This window comes from Salmo salar, chromosome ssa03 (genome assembly GCF_905237065.1).
Source record: "Salmo salar chromosome ssa03, Ssal_v3.1, whole genome shotgun sequence".
Classification (NCBI taxonomy): Eukaryota; Metazoa; Chordata; class Actinopteri; order Salmoniformes; family Salmonidae; genus Salmo; species Salmo salar.
This window is the reverse complement of record NC_059444.1, coordinates 54,340,439-54,361,221: the sequence shown is the minus strand read 5'-3', so window position 1 is coordinate 54,361,221 and position 20,783 is coordinate 54,340,439. Positions and strand designations below refer to the sequence as shown.

Genomic DNA, 20,783 nt, shown 5'->3' with positions numbered 1-20,783 from the left:
ATGAACACAACCAGTCATGATGTTTTCATCTGATTGTCAAACAAATCACTTCAAAAAGTAGGCATGTTCGTTCACTCCAAAATTATTCCAGCATCCAAACTGCGTATTCCTGCGCCATTTGATGAATGGAAATAGACATCTGTTACAAAACACCAAAAAGTGTGCCTAATGACATTTGCAGATTGCCATTGATTAGGCCTACATTAATTAGTTCTATATTGATTAGTCCAACATTAATTGATGCTCTTGCTGACAAATGAACCTTTTTTATAGCCTGAGAAGTCGGGACACCTGAAATGGGGCTGAAACTGGCCCAGGAAATACAGGATGGTCATCCTAACACACATGGTCAACTTACTAGACAAGGCTACAATGTATATTAACATGAACTTCAAAAAGGCCTACCAGTAACCAGTGATGTATTGTTAAAAAAAATATGTGTCACGATTGTGTGTAGAAACGGACCAAGGCGCAGCGTGAGTATCGGTCCACATCTTTATTATATTGTGAAACTTAGACAAACGAACCATGACAACAGCGGTGCAGCATGCACTAACTCAAAATAATCTCCCACAAACACAGGTGGGAAAAACAACTACTTAAATATGATCCCCAATTAGAGACAACGATGACCAGCTGCCTCTAATTGGGAATCATACAAATACCCCAACATAGAAAAAAAACTAGAGCACAACATAGAAAAAATAAACTAGATAAACCCCCCAGTCACACCTTGACCTACTCTACCATAGAAAATAAGAGCACTCTATGGTCAGGACGTGACAATATGATTGTAAGTCGCTCTGGATAAGAGCGTCTGCTAAATGACTTAAATGTAAATGTAAATGAGAAAACTCTAATTGCCGGTCACGTGAAAAAAGTAATAGTCCCTATACTTTCAATGCATTTAAAAAAAAAGTGGTTAACAGTGTTTGCTTGTGTTTACCCTCCACTAGGCCTACACCACTGCCACATGAACACACCCAGAATAGGTAGCCTACATTCAATATATAGTAATTTGAGTTGAATTGAAACATGTTTTACACCCTAGTTCATGAGTTGTCCATAGTTCATGTGTTAATGCTTGGAGTCTTCACAGATCGTGTAACATACCTTTCTTTCCTTACATTAATGACATTTATGACAGTGCTATTTGTAGTTATTAAGCATTTAACAATTGAATTAGAACACTGAACTTAAACGCTGTACGAATCAAGGATCTTGGAGATCAACGAAAATGCACTGTTGTCACGTCCTGACCAGCAGATGGAGCTGGTGTAGTAGTTTGGGGGTCAGGACGTGGCAGTCTGGTGTGTGTCTTGTGACTCCTGATCAGGAACAGCTGGGAATCGTTGTTCCTGATTGGGAGTCACATATGTAGGAGTTGTTTGTCACTGGGGTTGGGGGGTAATTGTTTCTTGTTTAGTGTGTTTGCACCTGACAGGACTGTTGGCTGTCAGTTTCCTTGTTTTGTTTTGTTTCGTTTGTTTGTTTGTTTGTTTGTTATAGTGTTCTTTCTAATTAAATTGAAAGATGAATACTAACTCCGCTGCATTTTGGTCCATTCCTGAAGACAGCCCTTACAACTGTAGATCTAAGTGTAACTATACCTACGTAACATTTCATTACGTTTCGCTGTGAAAACAGTTTTCATGGGAACACAAATCTAAAATAATGTAGGCTTATGTCGTTGCAAAATGTAACACTTCTAACCGAAAGAGTCAACTGTAGGCCTACTGTCATTAATGTATACTTGTTGAATGGATGTGTATTGGTGTCTAGCTGTAGGTTAGTTGTCTAGTAATATTGTCAACCATCATCAGCTGATACAGGAAAGAAAACAAATAATGATAGAAAATAATGAAGCTAGACAAATGGTCTACTTCCTCTGGACACAGACGGCACGGAGAACAACAGTACTCGCGCGCACCTGAAAAACAAAAGCAAAGAGCTCTCTTAACAGTTGACTAACAAAATCAAACAATGATAAATCTATTAATAAATCTAATGCATTGGAATAAAGGCTACTTTTTTTATCAAGGACGCATGGCGAAATGGTGAAAAAGAGGACACACAAAGGAAAATCTATGTGCAAAGGAGCTCAGCTGAGGCCCAAATTCAGCGCTACTGGATGAACTACTCTGCCACATAGAAATACATGGTTTAAACCATTACAGAGAGGTGGGGGTGTTTGTTTCATTTACCACTGTAAAACATATTTACCACTGCATTTTAAACAAATTGGAGAATGGTTAAATTAGCATTATTTAGAGACCACCCCCCAAAGTTTGACTTTTGTTGCATTTTGGGGAGCTAACGTCTCATCAGGGAAGCTGACGAGGGAGCCCCCCCCGGGCTCCCTCGTAATGCCCTTACGCTAATAAACCTCTGAAAATGGCCCTAGGCAAACGCAATTTATATTAACCTCACCACTCCCATCTAGTGACCACAAAATGTTACTCTCATCCAGTTGATCAGAAAAGGAAATGTCATTTTCAGTTGATTTTCAATGTAATGTTTCTTTTTAGAAAACCATTCCATAGTGAGTTCACAATCATAATATGGACAGTTTTCCTAATAGGCACTCTTCTCAGAAATAGATTTTCAGAAGAAGCCTTAATTTTCAGGAGATACTTATACACGTCTTATAAAATGGCTTTTCTCCAGGGCTTCTTCTTTTTGTTACTGACAGACATTTCATCATGCATAATTTCCACGCTACTATGTCACAATAATGACTTGTCACAGTAAGTTGGTGGTTGGTGGTTGGAGATATCCCTCTAGTGGTGTGGGGGCTGTGCTTTGGCAAAGTGGGTGGAGTTATATCCTGCCTGGTTGGCCCTGTCCGGGGGTATTGTCAGACAGGGCCACAGTGTCTCCCGACCCCTCCTGTCTCAGCCTCCAGTATTTTTGCTGCAATAGTTTATGTGTCAGGGGCTAGGGTCAGTCTGTTATATCTGGAGTATTTCTTCTGTCTTATCTGGTGTCCTGTGTGAATTTAAGTATGCTCTTTCTAATTCTTTCGGTTTTTCTCTTTCTTTCTTTCTCTCGGAGGACCTGAGCCCTAGGGCCATGCCTCAATACTACCTGGCCTGATGACTTCTTGCTGTCCCCAGTTCACCTGGTCATGCTGCTGCTCCAGTTTAAAATGTTCTGCCTGCGGCTATGGAACCCTGACCTGTTCACCGGACGTGCTACCTGTCCCAGACCTGCTGTTTTCAACTCTCTAGAGACAGCAGGAGCGGTAGAGATACTCTGAATGATCGGCTATGAAAAGCAAAATGACATTTACTCGTGAGGTGCAGACCTGTTGCACCCTCTACAACCACTGTGATTATTATTATTTGATCCTGCTGGTCATCTATGAACATTTGAACATCTTGGCCATGTTCTATTATAATCTCCACCCAGCACAGCCAGAAGAGGACTGGCCACCCCTCATAGCCTGGTTCCTCTCTAGGTTTCTTCCTAGGTTCTGGCCTTTCTAGGGAGTTTTTCCTAGCCACCGTGCTTCTACACCTGCATTGCTTGCTGTTTGGGGTTTTAGGCTGGGTTTCTGTAAAGCACTTTGTGACATCAGGGCTTTATAAATAAATGTGATTGATTGATTGATTACAATGAGCCCATCCCCCTATAGCTCCTCCCACCAGCCTCCTCTGATCCAACATGACACACAACATATCATCTGAACGATTCACCCTATTCTATTCCTGTTTTATAGCAAGTTATTATTCAGTCTTCCTATACGAATAATGAGATCATCTTTTTTTTTTTTTATTACATTTATTTCACCTTTATTTAACCAGGTAGGCCAGTTGAGAACAAGTTCTCATTTACAACTGCGACCTGGCCAAGATAGTGCAAAGCAGTGCGACACAAATAACACAGAGTTACACATGGGATAAAAATACGTACAGTCAATAACACAAAATAAAAGTCTATATACAGTGTGTGCAAATGTAGTAAGATTAGGGAGGTAAGGCAATACATAGGCCATAGTGGCAAAATAATTTCAATTTAGCAATTAAACACTGTAGTGATCGTTGTGCAGAAGATGAATGTGCAAGTAGAGATAGTGGGGTGCAAAGGAGGAAAAAAAATATAACAATATGGGGATGAGGTAGTTGGGTGGGCTATTTAAAGATGGGCTATGTACAGGTGCAGTGATCTGTGAGCTGCTCTGACAGCTGGTGCTAAAAGTTAGTGAGGGAGATATGGATCTCCAGCTTCAGGAATTTTTGCAATTCGTTTCAGTCATTGGCAGCAAAGAACTGGAAGGAAAGGCGGCCAAAGCAGGAGTTGGCTTTGGGGGTAACCAGCGAAATATACCTGCTGAGGCGCGTGCTACGGGTGGGTGCTGCTATGGTGACCAGTGAGTTGAGATAAGGCGGGGCTTTAACCTAGCAAAGACTTATAGATGACCTGGAGCCAGTGGGTTTAGCGACGAATATGAAGCGAGGGACAGCCACCGAGAGGATAAAGGTCGCAGTGGTGGGTAGTGTATGGGGCTTTGGTGACAAAACGGATGGCACTGTGATAGACTACATCCAGTTTGCTGTGCAGAGTGTTGGAGGCTATTTTGTAAATGACATCGCTGAAGTCAAGGATCGGTAGGATAGTCAGTTTTACGAGGGTATGTTTGGCAGCATGAGTGAGGTATGCTTTGTTGCAAAATAGGAAGCCAATTCTAGATTTAATTTTGGATTCGAGATGCTTAATGTGAGTCTCGAAAAAGAGTTTACAGTCTAACCAGACACCTAGGTATTTGTAGTTGTCCACGTATTCTAAGTCAGAACCGTCCAGAGTAGTGATGCTAGAGTAGTGATGCGGGCGGGTGCGGGCAGCGATCGGTTGAAGAGCATGCATTTAATTTTGCTTGCATTTAAGAGCAGTTGGAGGCCACGGAAGGAGAGTTGTATGGCATTGAAACTCATCTGGAGGTTTGTTAACAGAGTGTCCAAAGATGGGCCAGAAGTATACAGAATGGTGTTGTCTGCGTAGAGGTGGATCAGAGTATCACCAGCAGCAAGAACGGCATCACTGATGTATACAGACGAAAGAGTCAGCCTGAGAATTGAACCCTGTGGCACCCTCATAGAGACTGCCAGAGGTCCGGACAACAGGCCCTCCGATTTGACACACTGAACTCTGTCTGAGATGAGTTGGGTTTTATTTCACTTATTAGATGTGATGCATTACCATTTACAGTAGATGTAGGCCTAAGTATGAATGGACTGTAATGCACTAAGAGGTTTATATTGTATTAACATAGATTGAGCAACATATAATAGACATGACTAACTGGAGGGTTGCTGGCTAGTAGGAGTGTAGGCTGAGTAGACTCTTGACACACACACACAATGCCTGGTTGTGGGGCCGCTCAAGGACAGGTGTATGTGAGGAACTGATAGAATGGAAGATAGCTGTAGCATAAAAACAGGCACTGTCCTTGAGTGTCTGACTCTCGGTTACACACACGAAGATAAGCTAGAAGACAACTATGCTTGGCAACAAAGATGCGTCTAGAGGCTGGGACCAGCCTGCACGCCAACGATAGGCTGGAGTAAGTCTAAACCATTTACATTACATTTACATTTATTTTATTAAATATTAATTAAACCACACCCAAGCATCTACTATGAGAGGGAACTACGTCTGTCAAGAAGTATTTAAGGAAGAACTTATGATGTCATTTCAGTTCTCTGTCTGCCCTGCGAGGTGTTACAGTGAACCCGTATATACGAACATTGCATTTATCACTATTTACTTAGCTTAATAAACAGCTGTGAAACAGTACTAGAGACCAGAGTTTCTCTTTGTCCTGACACCAGATTCGAATTGACGCAACCTAACAGAAGTAGTTAGTGAACTAGGCAAGGCAGTCATTTGAGAAACCAAGGCTGTTGAGTCTGCCGATAAGAATGCAGTGATTGACAGAGTCGAAAGCCTTGGCCAGGTCGATGAATACGACTGCACAGTATTGTCTTTTATCGATGGCGGTTATGATATCATTTAGGACGTTGAGCGTGGCTGAGGTGCATCCATGACCAGCTTGAAAACCAGATTGCATAGCGGAGAAGGTACGGTGGGATTCGAAATGGTCGGTGATCTATTTGTTAACTTGGCTTTCGAAAAGACTTCAGAATGGCAGGGTAGGATAGATATAGGTCTGTAACAGTTTGAGTCTAGAGTGTCACCCCCTTTGAAGAGGGGGATGACCGCGGCAGCTTTCCAATCCTTAGGGATCTCAGACGATACTAAATAGAGGCTAGTAATAGGGGTTGCAACAATTGCGGTGGATAATTTTAAAAAGAGAGGGTCCAGATTGTCCAGCTGATTTAGCCCAGCTGATTTGTAGGGGTCCAGATTCTGCAGCTCTTTCAGAAAATCGGCTATCTGGATTTGGGTGAAGGAGAAATGGGGGAGGCTTGAGCAAGTTGCTGTGGGGGGTGCAGAGCTGTTGACCGGGGTAGGGGTAGCCAGGTGGAAAGCATGGCCAGCCATAGAAAAATGCTTATTAAAATTCTCGATTATAGTAGATTTATCGGTGGTGACTGTGTTTCCTAGCCTCAGTGCAGTGGGCAACTGGGAGGAGGCGCTCTTATTCTCCATGGACTTTACAGTGTCCCAGAACTTTTTGGAGTTTGTGCTACAGGATGCAAATTTATGTTTGAAAATGCTTTCCTAAATTTCCTAACTGCCTGTGGGGCTATTCAATGCTAATGCAGTACGCCACATGATGTTTTTGTGCTGGTCAAGCAAGGGCAGTCAGGTCGGGAGTGAACCAAGGGCTCTATCTGTTCTTAGTTCTACATTTTTGGAATGGGGCATGCTTATTTAAGATGGTGAGGAAAGCACTTTTAAAGAATAACCAGGCATCCTCTACTGACGGAATGAGTTCAATATCCTGCCCAGGATACCCGGGCCAGGTCGATTAGAAAGGCCTGCTCGCTGAAGTGTTTTAGGGAGCGTTTGACTGTGATGAGGGGTGGTTGTTTGACCGCGGACACATTACGGACGCTGGCAATGAGGCAGTGATCGCTGAGATCCTGGTTGAAGACAGCAGATGTGTATTTAGAGGGCAGGTTGGTCAGGATGATATCTATGAGGGTGCCCGTATTTACGAATTCAGGGTTGTACCTGGTAGGTTCATTGATAATTTGTGTGAGATTGAGGGCATCTATCTTAGATTGTAGGACGGCCAGGGTGTTAAGCATATCCCAGTTTAGGTCACCTAACAGTACAAACTCTGAAGATAAATGGGGGGCAATTAATTCACATATGGTGTCCAGGTTACAGCTGGGGGCTGAGGGGGGTCTATAAAATGCGGCAACAGTGAGAGACTTATTTCTGGAAAGGTTGACTTTAAAAGTAGAAGCTCGAAGTAATGTAACTGTATAGGACCATTCAGACCAATAGATAGAGAGGGATGGATGGGAGAGAGCTGTTAAGTTCGGCCTCCCCTTTATAGATACATTATTGTAATTATAAGGCACTTGTGGTTTTAATCTAAGTGAAGTGCTTTGGGGATATATGGGAGCGGGCGGGCAGAGCGGAGGAGATACCTCTCTAAAACTGCCTTTGAATGAGATATATAGAGGGGAGCAGATGCGCATCCACAGCACATCGTGTCGGCTTTGTCTTAAAGCAGCGCCATCTCTCTCTCTCCCCCTCTCTCTCTCTCTCTCTCTCTCTCTCTCTCCCTCCCTCTCCCTAGCTCCGTCGTTATCTCATATGCACGCATGCAAGCAAGCAAGCACACACACACACACACACACACACACACACACACACACACACACACACACACACACACACACACACACACACACACACACACACACACACACACACACACACACACACACACACACACAGTTAATGACATGTAGTTGTGAGATATGTGTGTTTTTCCTCTAATTTCCTTCAGGTCCCCCTGAGAATAGAAGAAGAAGGAATGAACATGTTTTGATATACATCACAGTAGAACCCATCATGACCGTGTGGAAATACATGTACTCATGTCGTTTCTTTCCAGAGAACTAGAGGAAGGATGATGATGCAATCACACTTTCCATTGCTCAGGCAGTGGCTGAATGTGGCTTTCATAATTTGGCATCTCATAATCTAGCATCTCATAGACAATTCTGTGCTCTTTTACGTTCTATACTGTTGTAGACAGCAGGACTGTATCCTGTGTTTCAAGTTAAGTCAAAACCCCCTGCCCCTAAAGCCTCTCCAATCGCTAAGGTAGAAGTCCACTCTGACTTCTCGACATCTCACTCACTGCAAATCAACTGAGACACCTTCACCTATTCACAAAGCAACTTATGATAGGGTTGCTAATCAAGGATCAGGTCCTCCCTCAATAATTTTGATCTAAAACTCTAAGTTGATCCTAGATCAGCACCTGCTCTGAGACACTTAGTGAATTCCAGTACTAACACTGAGTCAAGGTCTAGAACAGCCAGCCAAGTCTTATAGACTAGACATAACATAGTAAATGTAAATCTGTGACACTCAAATGAGTATGATATGTTACGTTTGGTATAGTTGCATAAGACAGACGGTTACTTAAGGCAAAAACGATCGAGCTGGATGGGTAGGCGTATAACGTGAACGTCAAGGAACCCGAAGGTTGCGTGTTTGAATCTCATCACAGACAACTTTAACATTTTAGCTAATTAGCAACTACTTACGACTTTTTAGCTACTTTCAACTACTTAGCATGTTAGCTAACCTTTCCCTTAACCCTAACCCTTAACTCTTTAACCTAACTCCTAACCTTAACTCTAACCTTAACCCGTAAGCCCTAGCCTAGCTAACGTTAGCCACCTAGCTAATGTTAGCATTAGCCACTTAGCCACCTAGCTAACGTTAGCCACAACAAATTGCAATTCGTAACATATCATTCGAATTGTAATTCGTAACATATCATATAATTGACTTTTACTACGTTACATCTACCCCTGAGTCCAGGTTGGAACAGGAACTTCTACTGTCTAGAGGCATCTTGTATAAAATAGCCTCAAAATAGCCTGTTCTTTTCTTCCTCTGTCCTCTGTCCTCCTCCCGTAACCTTTCACTCCTAAGTGCACTCACCCCAGGCCCCAGAACAAACTGACATGCTCTCTTATCTCTCATTGCCTTTCTCTCCATCTCTCATCAGCACTTCATCTATAGGGGGTTCATCCCTCACTCCACATTGTACTCCTCCTCCACTCTTCCCTTTTCCATCACCTTTTCATTCCTTTTCTGCCTCAAGTTCTTACTTCCCTCACTCCTCTCTCCACTCTTCTCCATCTCCCTAGCCACCCTCCCTCTCCCCATCCCTTCTTCCACTATCTCCCTCCACTGCTGCAATCCCTCCCTCTTAAACATCACAAAATACCCTCCTATCCCAATCCAGCCCTCTCTCCCTCTCTCCCTCTCTCCCTCCCTCCCTCTCCATTTATCTTTCCCACCCTCTCTCTCTCTCCCCTTCATCTCACCTCCAGCCACTCAGCGCTCCCTCTCCCTCTTCAGCAGCACCGCCCGCTCTCTTTCTCTTTCTACCTTTTTCTCTCTCTCGCTCCCTCTTTTTTCTCTCTCCTTCTCTCTTTGGCTCACAGAAGGTTCCCAGGCTCCTGGTCCGTCTGTCTGTCCGTCTGCCTGTCCGCCTGACTGTCCGACGATCCCGCTGAAGCTCCAGCACCACCCGGGACACAGACTCTCACAAAGGTAAGAAATAAGGGAAGATGAGAGGAGAGGAGAGAGGGGCTCTGCTTCCCTCAACTATCACTGATGCTGGAGGCAGACAGGATGAGGGAAAGAAAGAGAGAGGGAGTGGGGAGAACCAGAATGAGAAGAGATGAAGTGGAAAAAGAAGAGGGAGAGAGGAGTGGAGAGGAGGGGCGGTAATGCAGTGCACTGTTACTTGTGAGAAGAGAGGAATATATAGAAAGAGATGTTTAGATTGAAATTAGGTGTCTTGAGGAAACTGTCTGAGAACAGAGAAAGAGAGAACAGTTTGATGCATGCAGCGGGCAGAATTGCAGAAAGGGAGAGAGGGATGGAGAGGGATAGAGAGAATGTCATGAAAATGTTGGTGTATCAGCTGTGCTGCTGCAGAAAGCAACGGCAGCTCTGCCTCTCCGTAAAATCCCATTCACAAATAAGAGCTGAACTCCGCGGACTCCGATTGGTCCCCGAGCGGTGTGTGTTTGCTTCAATGTGTGTGTGTACTGTATTAGAGAATGAGATTGAGAGAGGGTGAGAGGGAAGGAGGGAAAGCGGGAGAGAGGAAGGGAATAGAAAGTCTATTAGAAAGCTCTTCTGTGGGTCTGGTGCTAATGCTGTGCTTGAGCGGCTGCTCCAGCAGCACACACCATGCAGACTAACAGAGAGAGAGAGAGAGAGAGATGGGCTGAGTAGGCGTGTACACTTTAATACAAGATGTAATGTATTGAGGAAGGGGGGGTCCAAATGAAAATAATTAGTGATGTCGCCGGTGCGGGTTGGTACGCTTGTCATAATGCAGGCTATAGATACAGAGACGATCGCTGTGACTTTGCGACAGACTTTGGGACACTTTCCCTCCTCAACTCCTCCCTCCCCCTCCTTTCCCCTTCTCCCCTACTCCCTGATTGCCTCATCTCTCACTCCAGCTTGCTCCCCTTTGATAACATCTGTAGAAACAGGGGCTGCACTCCTGGCATGCAAATAGCAGCCTGTAAGAGTGACGTTTACATTTCTGGGAAACTGTCGTTGGGTGCGGCAAAGTACAGGCAACCTGAAGTACATATGGGAGGGAGAGAGGGATGGAGAGAGAGGGATGGAGAGAGAGGGATGGAGAGAGAGGGATAGAGCGACGGGGAGAACTTCAGCAACCACACAGGAGTTCATGGGACAGAGAGGAGAGAGAGAGAGAGACCGGGAGAGGGAGAGAGAGAAAAAGAGTGTGAGAGAGAGAAGAGAGAAAAAATGAACTGACATATAGAGGGAATGAGGGTTATAATGAGATGGCAGGAGAAAAACAGGAGGAGGGTTGAGAGAGAGAGAGAGCGGGAGAGAGAGAAAGGTAGTGATGGAACGAGAAAGAGATGTGTGGAGAGCTAGGCGGTAATACAGTGCACTCTTGTGAAAAGAGAGGAATATAGATAGAAATGTGTAGATGGACATGGTGGGTCTTGAGGAAACTGTCTGAGAATAGAGAAAGAGACAACAGTTTGATGTATGCAGCAGGCAGAAATGCAGAAAGGGAGCGAGAGAAGGATCGTAAGAGAGAGGGATGGAGAGAGAGAGAATAGAGAGAATGTCAAGAAAATGTTGATGTATCAGCTGTGCAGCTGCAGGAAGCAGGAAGCAGCGACAGCTCTGCCTCTCCGTAAAATCCCATTCACAAAAAAGACCTGGAATAGAGGTTGAATTGACGTCGGTGCCCAGTGTGTAGAAAGATACTTCTTTCCCCTGCTCCATCCATCCTCCATCTCTTTTTCACTACATATAGTATCTCACACCCCATCAGTCCTCTTTCATTAGAAGTGAATGTGAGGGGTGTGATGCATGACTCTAGTCTATATCATCTCGTGAATTTCTAAGGATTCACTGACTTAGAGGCGAGTGGCTCTTTGGAGTGTGAAATACAACCTTGTGAAATATACAGCCAAAGTGTCTGTCGCATTTGTGGCAGCTGGGATCTGCTGGGATACCCAGTACAGCACAGGACAGGAGTGATGGGGATGTGCACGGGAGCGTGGTGGAAGGGTGGGACTCTGGGGAGATTTCAGGGTTGTGTAAGTGTGGGTAACTGAGTTCTTGTGTGGTACACCTTCTGCTTGGTGGCAGCTATGTGTTCAAGGGTTCTGCCTCTGGTTTAGTTTGCCGCTGCAGTGTGTGTTAGAGTGACTTTCATCGTCCTTCTTCTTGAGGCGTCTCTCCACAAACCCTGTCTAAAATAGTGGAGTAATTCAAGCATGTTATTGTGTGTGTGTGTGTGTGTGTGTGTGTGTGTGTGTGTGTGTGTGTGTGTGTGTGTGTGTGTGTGTGTGTGTGTGTGTGTGTGTGTGTGTGTGTGTGTGTGTGTGTGTGTGTGTGTGTGTGTGTGTGTGTGTGTGTGTGTGTGTGTGTGTGTGTGTGTGTGTGTGTCTGCAAACAAACCAGACCAGCCCAGACCAGAGCAGGCCTCTTCAGCGCAATGTAGCACCGCAGTTAATGAAGCATATCTCATCCCCGATCCCTGTCTCTGACTCAGGCACGGGCAGATTAATGACATCATGGAACATGGATGGGATTAGAGTACCAATCCAACAGAGATGATCAATCTAGCCTGCTAGTACCAGTGTACCAGTACCAGTTTAGCAGCCCCACATACATCAAACTGCAGATCTACTTATTATCTATATATTTTCTACAATTCCACATAGACGTGTGTGGGTGCCTTTCTGCGTGTGCAGCGCACGTATGTTTGAGTGAGTTTGAGTGAGTGGGTAGCTAGCTGGGTGCCAGTGGGTGAAAGAATAGGAGAATGCCATGATTACTTGGAAGAAGAGAAATTTGTTGTGTGGGATTGTGTAGGTGAGAGGTTGGTAGATGTTAGATAGGACCAGCTAATTGTGTGCGGACGGATCCAGAGTGCATGTTTGAATTTTTACGTGGGCACCCTCAAAACTGAACTGTATGAAACTAAAGCACAGCTGCATTCTACTGTCCGAAAGGCATCACTCGCAATTCAAAAACGACCTCACAGGCGCGCACACCCACAACTACACTCTTAGAAAAAAGGATTCCAAAAGGGTTCTTCGGCCGTCCCTATTGGACAATCCTTTTTGGTTCCAGTTAGAACCCTTTTTGGTTCCAGGTAGAACCCTTTTGGGATCCATGTAGAACCCTCTGTGGAAAGGGTTCTTCGAAGGGTTCTCCTATGGGGACAGGCAAAGAATCCTTTTCAGTTTTCTTTTTCTAAGAGTGTACAGGGATGTAACTATAATATGTAGCTTCCCCCACTTAAAAGGCTACTTGCAAGTAGCCATCCCCCATTATGTACATTTCTGATAAATGAAATTGAATGAATTTAAACAAAGCTATTCGCAATTTGCGCTGATAGATTTTGACATTAAAAACATGCAATTAACACAGACTTAATCGACCTCCGGTGCAGAGCGTTAATTAAAAAACAGATCGCCATCATTATAAAGAGGAGAATAAATGGGGGGAAGAGAAAGAAGAGAGCATTTTCCTCTCTCTTTGCTGAAGTGGCAGGCTGTAGTTATACTGTAAGGCAGTGGCGGTCGGTGCCGTTTAAGATAAGGAAGGGTCTTTTTTTATGAGCATGGCTTTATTTCTATTATAGCATATTGGATGACTGTCGTTCGTATTCCATTCACTCAGCTCAATATAACATTGATAGGTTTAGGCTAATACATAATACTCAAATTTTCCCTATACCCATCATGAGGATGGTACAACCTAGCCTATGAATGAAAGTTTACAATGTAGGTGCACACAGGTGGAGAGAAAAATTTGAGGCGACAGACAGTGACACATGGACAGACAGTGACACATTCAATACCGCCTTGCACGTTCTTGCCTGCATCTCGCTGATCTAGGGTGTAATCCTTAGTCCAACAGTTGCAAACGTTTGCTTCCGTTTAAGAAACTTTTTTTTTTCAACAGAATCAGCAGAATGAATACACCCCTGATCACGCGTAAACACAGTTCACTTTCATAGCAGCCACGTTGTATTCCTTCTTGCATCCATGAGCTCTCCTCCTCTCACCTTTTCCCTTTGTTTGTGGACTTCAATGCACAGCACATCAGCTGTATGTGACCAGGTGAAAAAAGCATTTCAAGCCAAACCATATCATAACCTCTACACACAGCTTGCATCGATGTCACCATATTAGCTAAAGTAACATCATAGTCAACATAGCTAATAGAACTAATGTGTTAGTAAACCCGCTACAATCATGCAGTAACGTTACAGTGTAGAGTCAGTAAGCAGCTCACTTTGACATGGAAGAGTTCCAGTGTTGTGTTGGAAATTCATAGCCAGCTAGCTAAAATAGCATCCCTCTGTTTGAGCAGGGTATTTGAGTAGGCTAAACTAGCTAGCTGCACTTGCTCGCTAAGTAAATGAAACAGATTTTTTTTTTAATTATGAAATCCCTTTCTCTCTATCTCTATCTTGCTTGTCCTTCATTTTGGAATAAATCAATTTGTTCAAAACTGTTCAACTATTGTCTTTCTCTCTCTTTAAGTCAAGTACTCACCACATTTTATGCACTGCAGTGCTAGCTAGCTGTAGCTTATGCTTTCAGTACTAGATTCATTCTCTGATCCTTTGATTGGGTGGGCAACATGTCAGTTCATGCTGTAAGAGCGTCCTCCGGAAGTTGTCATATTTACTGTGTAAGTCTATGGAAGGGGGTGAGAACCATGAACCTCCTACAGTTGGTTTTGTATTGAAGTCAATGTACCCAGAGGAGGACGGAAGCTAGCTGTCCTCCGGCTACACCATGGAGCTACCCTACAGTGTTGTTGAGGCTACTGTAGACCTTCATTGCAAAAAAAGTGTGTTTTAATAAATGATTTGGTGACATTTGAATATATTTAGTAGAGATTGATCTAAAAAGGATTTAAAAAATCACTGGGTAGGATGGTTCTCCTCTTCCTCCTTTGAGGAGCCTCCACTGCTGTAAGGAGTGGGAAACTCAGAAGGTGTTGCCTGCCTGCCTGTCAGCATCGTGGGGATTGATCCCAATTTGGTTGACACTCATGACAATTCATTACTGTGTTGAGACACACTCTTGCACACACACATACACACGCGCACACACACACACACACACACACACACACACACACACACACACACACACACACACACACACACACACACACACACACTTATAAACCCATTCACCTAGATGCACACATAGCGAGAGGTCACACACACCGTTCCGGAAGAGGACGTTTTAGTTTTTCCATTGCTCAGCAGAATAGGGCAATACCATCTCCATCCCCACCTACATAAACTCCCACGGTCAGGTCACCAATGCAATGCATTCATCTCTTGAACTTTGGCCAACAAAATGCACTTAGACATCATCCTCCAACTCATAATGCCGATAATGCTTTGGGGTTAAGGTTAGGGTTAGGGTTAGGGTAAGGGTTAGGGTTATGTTTATGGTTAGGGGTTAGAAAAAACAGGATTTTGAATGGGACTGAATGTGTGTCCCAACAAGGTTAGTTATACAAGACTGTGTGTATGTGTGTGTGTATGTATGCAGTGTATGTGTGTGTGTGTGTTACTGATCAGATGAAAGCACATGTGGGACCAAGTGGCATTACAGGGCTGGAAGTTGGAAGCCAGAAGCTGGAAGGGAGCCATAACTTTGAGTCACCTGCTAATAGAGAATTATGACTGTGGTGTAGCCTGGTCCCAGATCTGTTTGTGCTTTTCCCTACTCCATTAGCATTCCATAAGGAGTTGGCAAGAGAGCAGAAACAGACTGGCTCCCAGGCTAAGCTAATGATGCATGGTGCTGGAACATCAGCTGTTGTTCCGTCTACATTTGCATCTAGATTTCAGACATTCTAGTTTTACAAACTACCTGTGTTATCTTGCAGTAAGTGTATTAATATGTGGAGGGGGAAACTGTCGTATTGTTTTGATGGATGAGGGGTTTTTCTGTTGTTGAATGGTGCTGCACCTGACCAGATGCCAGGTGCTGATGTAATTGCCACCACACCTGCAATACACTCACTTTCTTGTATCTTCTTTTACGCTCTCTCTCTCTCTCTCTCTCTCTTCCTCTCTTACTCACTCTTTTACTGCCTCGCGTTTTCTTACTTTCTATCACCAGCGCTCTCCCTATCCAAAGGTGTTAAAAGGGGACACTTCCCACTTTGTGCCAAAGTTCAGTCGATCTATTTTAGAGATTTGGCCATGTATTTTTTTAAGGCCAATGTATTTTTAAACCGCCCGAGCAACAGAGGTCGCTGAGAGCGAATCTAACTTTAGTAGTGACACAGAGGTCACCGCAGCGCTGCAGGAGTCAGGCCTAGCAATTAAAACCTCCACAAACTCCTAAATGAGATCATTAGTGTGATGGGATGGATGGAAGTCATCTGGGAAGAGGCAGAGGAGACGAAAGTGGTTTGAGATTTTTATTTTTATGGGTCACGGAGGGAGGGAGTTTTTGGTGAAGTAAATGGGATGATAATGTAACATGGTGACCTATTTTGATGCGGTGTGACTTAAAAGTCCTTACTCTTTTGGGAGAGTCAGTGGATGTGGATGATATATAGACATACATGTACACACACACACACACACACACACACACACACACACACACACACACACACACACACACACACACACACACACACACACACACACACACACACACACACACACACACACACACACACACACACACACATCACAAGAAATGACGCTTCTTACCCAACATCATTTGCAAAAGTGTACTCCTGCTCTGTGACCTTAAAACAGCATCCCTCTGCACCACAGTTCATCTAAGTGAGACAGGGGACACTGTTTCACAGACAAGTGGATGAGTAGATGGAGATACTGCTGCATTCCCTATATGAGGTCTCAAACTTCTGCTCCGTCTCCTCCTCAGGTTTCTCATGAACCTGCCACTTACCGGCTACACAATTAGTCCCTTACGGAAGACTGCTGCCTGGTCCCTGGCTGAACAGTTCAATCTTAGAACTACTGTTCTCTACTCCCTGCATAGAGAATAGATGCCAAGAAAGGACAACTTAGTGGGTGCAGAAGTGCAGAAGTTACCAAACTCTATTCTATTCCGTTCCGACGTGTTCTATTCTATTCCTAGCAATGACTACGATGACCAGATGTCATTGCATTATCAGTGTGATACAAAAGATAAGCAGGACTTGGAATAGCATTCGTGGTGACCAATATACATCATATTCCACATCAGCTGTCATATTATCATACGTTCCTGAAAATGAGCGGAGAGGATGATGGACATTTTCCTCGCCTCCTCTCTCCCATTGCCGGCCTGCTATTATATTTTAGACGGGAGCTGGGAGCATTCCGGACTGGCCCCTGATCATCGTAGAGATCATCTGAATGCAGAAAACATGCAATCCCGCCTGTGTCCGAAAATCCTCTATGTCCCTACATAGTGCACTGCTTTTTAATAGAGCCCTATGGGCCCTGGTCAGAAGTAGTGCACTATCTAGCAAATAGGGTGCCATTTTGGATGCAATCGTTATGTCAGTGTGAGCAAGGGGCCTGCAGTATAGCCAGCGCTAAACGTCTCTGATAATCACGTATTACACTGATGAGCTTCATTTACTTGAATGTCATTCTCTATTTGGGAGTGTTAGGTTGAAGCCTTATCAGTGAATGGGCTTTGGTCATGATTCTGTAGTACTGTAGATTCACACGCACGTATGCACGTATGCACACACACACACACACACACAAACACAGATGGTTTGATTGTGTGTGTGTGTGATTGTGTGTGATTTTGTGTGTGTGTGTCTGTGCCCAGTTGCCAACAGCCCCTTTAGCTCTTTTAGATTGTGTTAATCTCTCTCTATTTTCTATCTTTATGAATGACAGCACATATCGTTCCTTTGTAGAACCATGAATGTGTGCATCCCCTTCTCCCTCTTTCCTCTCCATCTCTCTCCTCCTCCCTCCCTCTTTTCTGTGTGGAGCTGTGAGAGCGCTAGCTGGACACACTCAACTCAGCTTGCCCCAGGCTCGGCCCCGGCTCCCACCAGCAGAGTGTGAAGACTGTGTCAGAGTAAGAGAGGAGAGCAGTAGAGGAGTAGCGGAAGCCCAGTGCTGGACTGGCTTTTATGGTGCAAGGTCAATGGAGGGTTTATATAGCCGAGCGTGCACACACACACACACACACACACACATGCACAAACACACACTTCTGCAAGACAAGAGGCGCTGTCAGGCGGCAGAGTTTCTGCTGCCACTACTGCTGACAAGGCAAGCCACTGCCAATGGGACAGGGGCTTCAGCTTCTCTCTCTGAATACACAGACACACTCCGACAATCTACACCGAAACACACACACACGGACACACGTGCGCACACACCCTGACTCACTCACACACTCAGTAAAAAACATGAGCAGAGGAATGTGCAGTTCTGCGTGGATGGTGGTCACCCACCCAGTCACCCACACTGCACGTGGAAACACATCAAGAGCTAATGCAAATACATGAACACATACTCAATATTTGGTTTATATTCCGTCTGATGCAAACAACCACACACAACAAAACATATTTAAGTGACGTGATGTCATGTCAAAGTTCTGACGGATAGGCCACTTATGTAATGTGCTACTTATTTGCCGATAATCCCGGAATTACGATTTTGAGAGCCTTACAAGCGGAAGACTGAATTACGAGTTATTACGATAACAACACAATTATAGGGTTTTGGGCTTTTGTGTTCGCAGCCTGCAGAACCATGGGTTAAATCTCAGACAAACAGAGAATGTGCTGACAATGTAAAGCCCAAACAAATTGTATGTTCAACAATTTTAAGCAGCCCACGACTGTGACTTTAAACCTTGTCTCCCTCTTCCTTCATCCCTCTTCTACCCCCCCCCCCCTCTATCAAAGACTAGCACAGAATACAAATTGTGTTGCGCTTTAGTTTTTTGGTACCGTAAGCCTAGAGCATGAGGAGAATGGGGAATAGAAGTGAATCTGTCTCAGGAAGAGAAAGAAAGGATCCAGCACAATAGAGAGGCTTAGACCAGCCTGATGCAGACAACAAGCTGAGAGGAGAAGAAATGAGAGAAACAGAGAATAAAAGAGCAAGAGAAAATGGGAAGAAGAAGGAGGTGGACCGTCGAAAGGGAGGTGCTGGAGGGCATGCGAGGAAGAAAGAAAGAAAGAAAGAAAGGAAGAAAGAAAGAAAGAAACGGATAAGAAAAGGAAAATGCAAACCAGAGACAGAGGAGAGGAGCCAGAGGAGCAAGGGATAAAAGACAAGAAAATAAAGGAAGATGAAGGATGCATCAGGATGGACAGGCACTGTTCTGCGGATGTATGAATCCTCAGCCTCAGCACCATGCTAGTTGGCTAAGTGATACACAGGACCCTGATATCCAGCCCCTTCCCATAGTCACTTTCTCTCTCTTTCTCTCTCACGCCTCCCCCCAGGATCCTCTGTCACCCTCTACTCCGCACACAGGGCTGTGTGACTCAAGCCTCAGCGGCCATCAAAACCCATCAGACTCATCCTGGACAGGCCTGGCTGCCACTCACACTATACTAAAGGAAACAGGAATCCCCTTCATACACATAGACATACACACGCACACTTAGACACACACACACACACACACACACACACACACACACACACACACACACACACACACACACACACACACACACACACACACACACACACACACACACACACACACACACACACACACACACTCTCCTGACACCACCATGACCTCTTTTAGCCTCCTTTGTTCACTACAGTGGCCTGCCCCTGTGGAAACTGCTCTCTCTCTCTCTCTCTCTCACACCACACACACACACACACACACACACACACACACACACACACACACACACACACACACACACACACACACACACACACACACACACACACACACACACACACACACACACACACACACACACACACACACACACACACACACACACACACACACACAAGCACATGCTCAATCACAAACACAAACACAAACACACAGCATTGGGGGCGACAACATCTGTCTCACTTGATTTAGTGTCTTTCTCTACACACAAAGGGAAAATTGGGGTGAACAGTAGAGCTTTATAGTTCAGGGAAAAAAATAAGCCCTTACATCACACCGTGTAAGGCACTCATGCTTGAAAGGGACTGTGGTTGTTGTCCTTGCAGATAGTACCCTTAGTAGTGCACCTATAGGACACTTTTTTGGTGTGAATAGCTATCTGTAAATATCACGACAATCTAACATTTACTAGTGGAATGCAGTCACATGCATATTGTCCATGAAGGTACAGAAGGGGTTCAATACCGAAAGAGCATTTCCCATCCATGCCCATCTGGCAGTTGTCACTCGAGACTCAATCAAACGCTCTTAGCATATTCGGAGGGGGAGCCAATTTGAACCAGAGGACGCTGGTGGGTGAATAAATAGGAGGAGGGCCTCATTGTAATGGTTGGAATGGAATAAATGGAACGGTATCAAAAACATGGACATGTGTTTGATACCTTTCCATCCGTTCCATTGCAGCTATTACGATGAGCCCATTTTTTGGGGAGTTGTTCCCGTCTGGTGAATTGACGCTCAGTTCAGAGTTGTTCAGAGTACTCCTGCCCCCCTGCTGAGACGAGACTTGTCACATATGTTGGGTGTTAGGCTCTGTGGAGAGAGGAAGAGCACTACTGACTGTCCATAAACCCTTCACTGCCAGTGGATTATTGTAGACTTCAACTTTTTCCCCACAATCACAGAATATGTATGTTTATATGGGAGATCACATGTCATGATGTCATTACCAATAAAGGCAAATCAAGCCCCATCAAATCAGATGAAGTAGCAGTGGAATAACATCACAGGAGCACCTAAATATAAACAATATCGGCACCCAAAATGAATACCGGAACCTGTTTCAGTCCAAGTCAAGCACTGCATGACAGTGATGGAATGGTCTTGAGTGTTATTGGAAATACCGGCTCTTAAAAGTTGAGTTGACTAATTAACCTAATAAAAAAATCCCCACCAAAATCCGTCTGT

General features: G+C 44.5%; 1 protein-coding gene across 1 annotated transcript in view; it reads left to right on the top strand.

Moving 5' to 3' along the window:
- Positions 1-9,548: 9,548 nt before the first annotated feature.
- Positions 9,549-20,783, top strand: part of prva (Parvalbumin alpha) — a 42,559-nt gene continuing 31,324 nt past the window's right edge. Inside the window, 1 exon segment of the mRNA NM_001173764.1 lies at positions 9,549-9,720. The gene's annotated coding sequence lies outside the window, so the exon portion shown is untranslated.